General features: G+C 42.3%; 1 protein-coding gene across 2 annotated transcripts in view; it reads left to right on the top strand.

The window, feature by feature from the left end:
* The first annotated feature begins 1016 nt into the window (after window positions 1–1016).
* Window positions 1017–7216, top strand: part of LOC117192446 — a 33621-nt gene continuing 27421 nt past the window's right edge. The window contains exons 1-2 of one of the 2 annotated variants that reach the window (XM_033397131.1): window positions 1017–1119; window positions 1306–1376. The gene's annotated coding sequence lies outside the window, so the exon portion shown is untranslated. Of the gene's footprint in view, window positions 1120–1201; window positions 1377–7216 lie in introns of those variants that run through there. The other variant, XM_033397132.1, reaches the window with a different exon arrangement.

The raw sequence follows: 7216 nt of genomic DNA, 5'->3' as shown, positions 1-7216 counted from the left end.
GATACGAGAAAACTAAAAACGCAGAATCATAGATAATGACCATATCTATCAGATTGCTGAATCTGGATCAGATCAGATCATTTTTATAGCCAATAGGAACAAATCAATTTGCAGTGGCTACGCAGCGCCCGACGTCACGCTCAGACTGATTTTCTGTCTCTCTCGCACGCACTCTTTGTCGTGTGGTTCAATATTAGCGGCGTCTGCCGCAGGAGAGCCATACTGACTTAGTATCGGGTATAACTGTAGAGTTGCGGTGTACGCAGCAACTCACAACGTTCCCCCTCGTTTTTATGTTAGTATAAGAATTCCTATGAAAGGATCTCCTTATTTTTAAGTTAGTATAAGAATTCCTATGAAAGGATCTCCTTATTTTTATGTTAGTATAAGAATTCCTATGAAAGGATCTCCTTATTTTTATGTTAGTATAAGAATTCCTATGAAAGGAAATAAAAAGTTTGTCTTTTTGTTATATACATTTTTTTTTTTTTTTAGTTATAAATGTTTGATTAATATTGAAATGTAACGTATTTTATTTGTGTAAAAGTCTGTGGTGCTTAGGGTTCTGTGCATGAATAGTGAACAACTGAGCAAGTCAGCAACTGAGCAAGTGAGCAACTGAGCAACTGAGCAAGTGAGCAACTGAGCAAGTGAACAACTGAGCAAGTGAGTAACTGAGCAATCTAAGAGAGCAAGTGAGCAAGTGAGCAATATGAGTGAGTTGACTCACTTACTAAAAAAGAACAAGTGAACATGTTCACCAAAATGAGCAATGTTTACCCAACACTACCTTCCTTTGAGTTAACAAAAAATATAAAACAATTAATATCCAATGCAAGATAACAATAACATATGATAATAACAACAACAATAACAAATGACACATGATCGTTGAAGCGATTCGACATAATCATTCATTGGTGCCACAATAAGAGGCCGATCGCTGAGTTTTCCCTACCTATTCATACAGACATACCATTCAACACAGTACCTTACCATACCATAATATACCATCGTGAGCCGAGATCAGTTGATTTTCAAACTTCAACAGGTGTTGATCGCATACTAACAGGAATATACACACACGCGGTAGATAGAGCGCACGAGTCAACGAAATCGGTAAAGCTGAAACAAGTTAACACCAATTCAGCAGAATTTACGGCCAGGGCACGTGATCAGCCTTTGAATTCGTGGAAAAAAAAATCGGACTTAATCAAAAATATCAAATATAAACTCTGCCGGAAAGAGAACTCTCTAGGTGCGGTGGCTAGCGTATCTCCACTAAAGTTTGTGTGTTTCTTTCAGCGAAAATACTAATTCTTGGATACACTTCAATTTTTGAGCCGTAGCCATCAGCGAGCAGAATTTTCTAAAAGGTGAGTTTTTCTTCCGATGCAGGCTTCGTTGGGATCCAGAGTCGGAGCGGAGTCGGAGCTGGCGGGCATTGAAAAAAGTGCACTGCCAGCGAGGAGGGATGGGATTTCGTCAGGCCAGGGTCCAAGTGTGAGTGGGACAACAGCAAATCGGCTGTCACTGCCCCAAGTGGTTGTCTCACTCGCTGAGCGTATCTTTCGGTCTGTATGTGACTATGTGCGTGCGTGCCTGTGTCTGTGTGTGTAACGCTACCTGTGGCTTCATTGCTTACCTGCCATATCTCACTCACACACACACACAGCAGCAGGCCGAACCCAGCGATGCAGCTGCTCGTGTTTGCGTGTTGGTTGTGTATCTGTATATGTGTGGTGACATAAAAACTTCCAAACCAAGTCGCAATCTTAACCAAATTCTGCTGATCAACGGCTAAGCAAAGCTTCAATTTGTAGTTAGTTTTACTTATCAGCACGGCTAGAAGTGAACAAAACAGGAAGATTGACGCACACACACACATGCACATATAGCGGAGCTTAGTGCATTTGCCCTGCAGGGAATCGGGGAATTTAAAACAGAGAGAAGATAAGTTAAGAAGAATAATGAAACAGTTAAGAGACAACAACAAATGCTACAAACGCAAGCAAGAGAAGTGCATAGATAAGATTACACCTGTGTGTGATTGAGCTAGTGTGAGTGTAGTGTGCGTGTGAGTGTCGTCTGTTGGTGTATGTAACAACTCGACTCTCGCTGGGAGTGGTAACGGGGTGGACAGAGTGCGGGAAAGGGGTGAACAAACCGGTAATGCATTTACTCAAAAAGAAGTCACCTTCATCACAGATTCAACGCGTTGCTGCAAAAAACAACAAAACTATCAGAAAGACGGGGTACACAGAGCAATAGATCTCTATATCAAGACCATGATCATAGTTTGCATACATTGGGCATGCGATGATGGGAAAATAACGCGTGGACATATTGGAAAACACTTAAGGCCATTACGAATTAAAGCTTGTATTTTTGCTCGCAAAACAGCAATCTGTATTTGAGTATTAACCGATAAACACAAATATTATACAAACTATTGTATGCAAATAAACAACTCGAAAAGCTTCCTAAAATGGCCCCCAATTAATCAGCCAAACATATTTCGGTTAGAGTGCGGTGGAAGGGGGTTTTAATTCCGATAACAGAAAAAACGAAATATTCTTAAAAAAAAAAGAAACGAGGGGGAACGTTGTGAGTTGCTGCGGACACCGCAACTCTACAGTTATACCCGATACTAAGTCAGTATGGCTCTCCTCCGGCAGAAGCCGCTAATATTGAACGACACGACAAAGAGTGCGTGCGAGAGAGACAGAAAATCAGTCTGAGCGTGACGTCGGGGGCTGCGTAGCCAGTGCAAATTGATTTGTTCCTTTTGGCTATAAAAATGATCTGATCTGATCCAGATTCAGCAATCTGATAGATATGGTCATTATCTATGATTCTGCGTTTTTAGTTTTCTCGAATCTGTAATATTGTGGATGAAACAGATTTTCGTCCTTTGTGGGAGCGGAAGGGGGTGGGGCGAAATTCTGAGATAAACGTTTTATAGTGACATCTTAAAGAAGTGTGTGTACCAAATTTGGTTACTCTAGCCTTAATAGTCTCTGAGATTTGTGGATGCCTCAGATTTTCGTCCTTTGCGGGGGCGGAAGGGGGTGTGGCGAAATTTTGACACAAAATGGTCAAGGTCCGATATCACAGGAGTGTGGATACCACATTTGGTTGCTCTGGCTCTTATAGGTTCTGAGATCCTTGAACTCATATTTTGCAATTGGCAAAACCGACCATGAAACCTGTGTGTTAGAGAGAGACAGAACTAGAAAGAATGAAATTGTTTTCTTGATTCTGGCTATAATAATTATACGATCTGGTTCAGATTTTGCACTCTATAAGATATAGTCATCTTCTACGATTCTGCGTTTTTAGTTTTCTCGTATCGTCGAAATTGTGGATGCCACAGATTTTCGCCCTTTGTGGGGGCGGAAGTGGGCGGGGAAAAGTTTTGAAATATTCTTGTAGCAGTGACATGTCACAGAAGTCTGGATCCAAAACATCGTTGCTCTCGCTCTTATAGTCTTTGAGCACTAGGCGCTGAAGGGGACGGACAGACGGACGGACAGACAGACATGGCTCAATCGACTCGGCTATTGATGCTGATCAAGAATATATATACTTTATGGGGTCGGAAACGATTCCTTCTGGACGTTACAAACATCCACTTTTACCACAAATCTAATATACCCCAATACTCATTTTGAGTATCCGGTATAAAAATGAAATAAATTATTTCTATGCATAATTCAGAGCCAGTTCCAATCGATTTTCAATTTTAATGCTATTTTTATATCCCACTGTTGCTGTCGCTGTGTCTCTGTGAAAACGAAGCTGGAATTTAAATGAATTTTACTGAAATGATTGCTCTGCGATCTGTTCATTTGATTTTGAGGTGCGACTCGGTTTTCCATACGTAATCAGCCAGAGGTGTGTGCTCTTTGAATTCTTTGAAAACGCTTATGTATGCAAATTTTGATTTTGATTGATAAAAGGCCAAAAGCAAACAGATTCGTTTGCCGACTCAGACTTTGACTCTATCCGGTCTCTCTCTTTCGCTCCCTCTGTGAGAAGGCGAGTGCGAGTGTGAGTTTGTGGTTGTATGAGTGGAGTTAATGAGGTCACATTACTCTCTGCTCTGGCTGGTTTCATGGCTGGTAATTGGCCAGAGAATACCTATAGTATACTTATATCAACATAGCCGTAGATATGTATACAGCAAAACCTGCTGTCGCTGTCTCCATCTCCCCGCAGGGCAAATTATGAATACTCAACTATCAAATCTTTTTTTGTTAAGTGCCCAGGCAAACATTTAACAACAACTGCAGCTTGGACCACTTAATGCCGCACCGAGTGCTGTGTGTGTGGGTAAACTCGGTTTAGTCTTACAGTCTTAATAAGTCTCTTGGGGAGCTTGGTTTCTGCTTTTGGCTCATGACTGTCGTTCGAAAACAGCGAAAAAAGCAAACGATTTTGAGTGATTTTAACGATCCAGTTTCGTGTTTTAACTGCTTGACACACACAATGATGTCATTCTCATCCCAACCAGGATAGGAGGGCGCCAAATGCAGTTCTCTCTTAACCAAGCTTAGCCTTTTCTTTCCCTGCTCAATTGAGCATGAAATTTTGCAGTCGCTAGTGCTAGTGCCAGTGCCAGTGTGGCCTCAATCAGCTGTACATAGTTGTGCTCGTGTTTCGCACCCACAGTAAAAATTCGTTGACATTTTACCTTAACCCTGACTCTAATCAATCAAGCCTGACAGCCAGCCAGAGAGACAACGGAAGATTAATCAATTTTTGCAGAATTCTAATCAGATGCCATAAAAGATTAGTCACCGCTTGGCCTGGCCCACAAATTGTCTGTCTGCATATAAAAGCAGTTGATCAACACCGTTCCAGCTGGTGCAAGCTCTCACCATAGCTGATTTATGTACATATCTATATGATATATGAGGAAGTACATATGTATGTATTTCTCCCTGCCCAAACCCCCATTTGGCGACAGTTCTTGAGGGCAACTTTCACCTCATTCGCAATCAAACACACTCTGTATCAAGAGGGCTTGTGGATAAGCGGGCCTAATGCTCTCGGGAAGCCAAATGGAGCTCAGCTTCATTGGGGGGGGGGGGGCCTTGTAATTTGGTTCGCTCAACCTATAACTCAGGCTTCCAAACTTAAGCCGATTTCACATCGTATGAGCTTATGGTTCAGGGTCCGGTCCGAGTTGCGGTCTGGTTTTGGATAGCACCCATTGCCATGTCGATAAAATGCGGAGAGTCTTCGCCTGCAGTGACTCAGTGGAGCGTCGTGCCCGTGCCTGTGCCCGTGCCTCTGTGCACGTTTGGGCCGTATAAAATGTGACCAGAAACGGGCCAAACTCGAAGTTAGCCACGTTGGCAGACGCCTAAACGAGACCAAGTACTGGAATCGCATTTGAAATTCGATTTTCTTGCACCTAATTAATGCGGAGACTGCTCAGCTGGGAGAGGGGCTTTTCCGCACCTCAAAAGCGAAATGTGTGACGCAAATTGCAGCTCTTGGACTGGGCGCGGCATAAGTCTGGGTTTTGTGATAATGTCAGCAATTTGACAGTCGAACTCAATGCCACTCAGGGCTCAGGACCCGCCGACACTTAATAAATGTATAGAGATGTCTCAACGCTGTGACAATTCCATGCATTCGACTACGAGCAGTTAAACCGACTCGTTCCGATAAAACAATACGTGATGGCTATAGTCCCAACCGTCCCGCTTCTGCCTTTGTTCTGTTTGCAACAAAAGCCCCAGCGGAGTGCAAAGTTTAGCGTGCCAACAAAGTCGGGGAAAATGTTTTTCAAAAGTCGCACTTTACTGTGAAAACAAATCAGGTTTTTGTCGGCTCAAACAATGAAAAGCGTTTTTCTATTCTGTCCCTGTCAGAGTCGTGCCAGCCCAGGCCAAGCCAGGCCAAAACCAACCGATCCCCGATCCTAATTCTTAATTACCCACAAACTGGAACTGATGGCAGTCTGTCCATAGCCCGTTAATGAACCGCCCTCGCCATCGTCCTCGCTCTCGCCCTCGCCTGGTTCGAGCCGGTTTCGGCTGATCATCTGGTGATGCTGATGGCTCCTTAAGTTCTTAATTTATACCCAGCTTCCTGTTCAATATCAGTGCTATATATACGCATATCTGTATGATATCTGTATGAACAAAGAACAAGTGCAGCCAGAAGGGAGGAAGCAGACATAAATTTCCACATCGAATGGCTGATATCAATTTACGATCATTTTAATAACTGCACTGAACTACAGCTCTTTCCTTGACCCCCCAGGCCCTCTGCTAAGATACGAGCAACAGCAAATGCACTTTATCAGCTACATTTTTCGCAGGACAGTAAAAATTTAAAGCCTGATTGATCATATAAGACAATAAATGGTATCATGCGATGATACGAATAGACCATAGCCGATTCATAGAGTGAGAAGTAATCAGAAAGGGAATCCCAGTGCAGGGCTTTTTAAGCTAAAATATTTCAAATATAGGTACTTGTTATTAAATTATTTTAATATTCATTACGTATTTGTGATGGAATATGGAATCTGAACTCGTTTCAATTCGTTCTAAAGATTCAATGTGGAAATAGGTTCGTACTCATTGCGTTCTAGGATTATAATCCTCACAAGTTTCTAGACTGTAGAAAGTGTCATATTGATTAATCTGTATTTAATTATATATAGCTAATCAGTTTAGTTGGACTTTAGCAGACAGCGGTCAAGTCGGGAACTATTTGAGTTCAAGCAACTGGCAAATACAAATATTTAAATAGGAATTTTCGTGGTACTTAAGCCTTTATACAGAAATTCTCTTTTAGCCAGAATTTTCGTAACTCGAAAAGTCATCTGTCTGACTTTTGGCCGCCACCGCAACGGGCTAACTTGGCTTACACTCCAATTGCCGCTTGGCGGCGGACGTCACAGCTGCTTCCAGCCGAAAAAAAGCAGTCTTACCATCTTTCGAAGCCACAGTTTCCCCCTTTTTATAGCCGATGTCGATGTGTGCGTGTGTGTGTGTCAGTATTGTGAAGGCATAAGCCTCCACAGCACTAACCACGACACCATCCCCTGGAGGGACCGCCCCGACGGCTGGTTATCTAATTTCATTATTTCATTATCACTTTTTATCCGATTCTTATTACTTCTATTATAATTAGTATTACTTAGACAACGAACAATGAATCCTTAGTTTCCCCAATTAATATAAGAAATAGG

This window comes from Drosophila miranda (genome assembly GCF_003369915.1).
Source record: "Drosophila miranda strain MSH22 chromosome Y unlocalized genomic scaffold, D.miranda_PacBio2.1 Contig_Y2_pilon, whole genome shotgun sequence".
NCBI lineage: Eukaryota > Metazoa > Arthropoda > Insecta > Diptera > Drosophilidae > Drosophila > Drosophila miranda.
The sequence above is the reverse complement of the archived record's forward strand: the minus strand, read 5'-3'. Positions and strand labels throughout refer to the sequence as shown.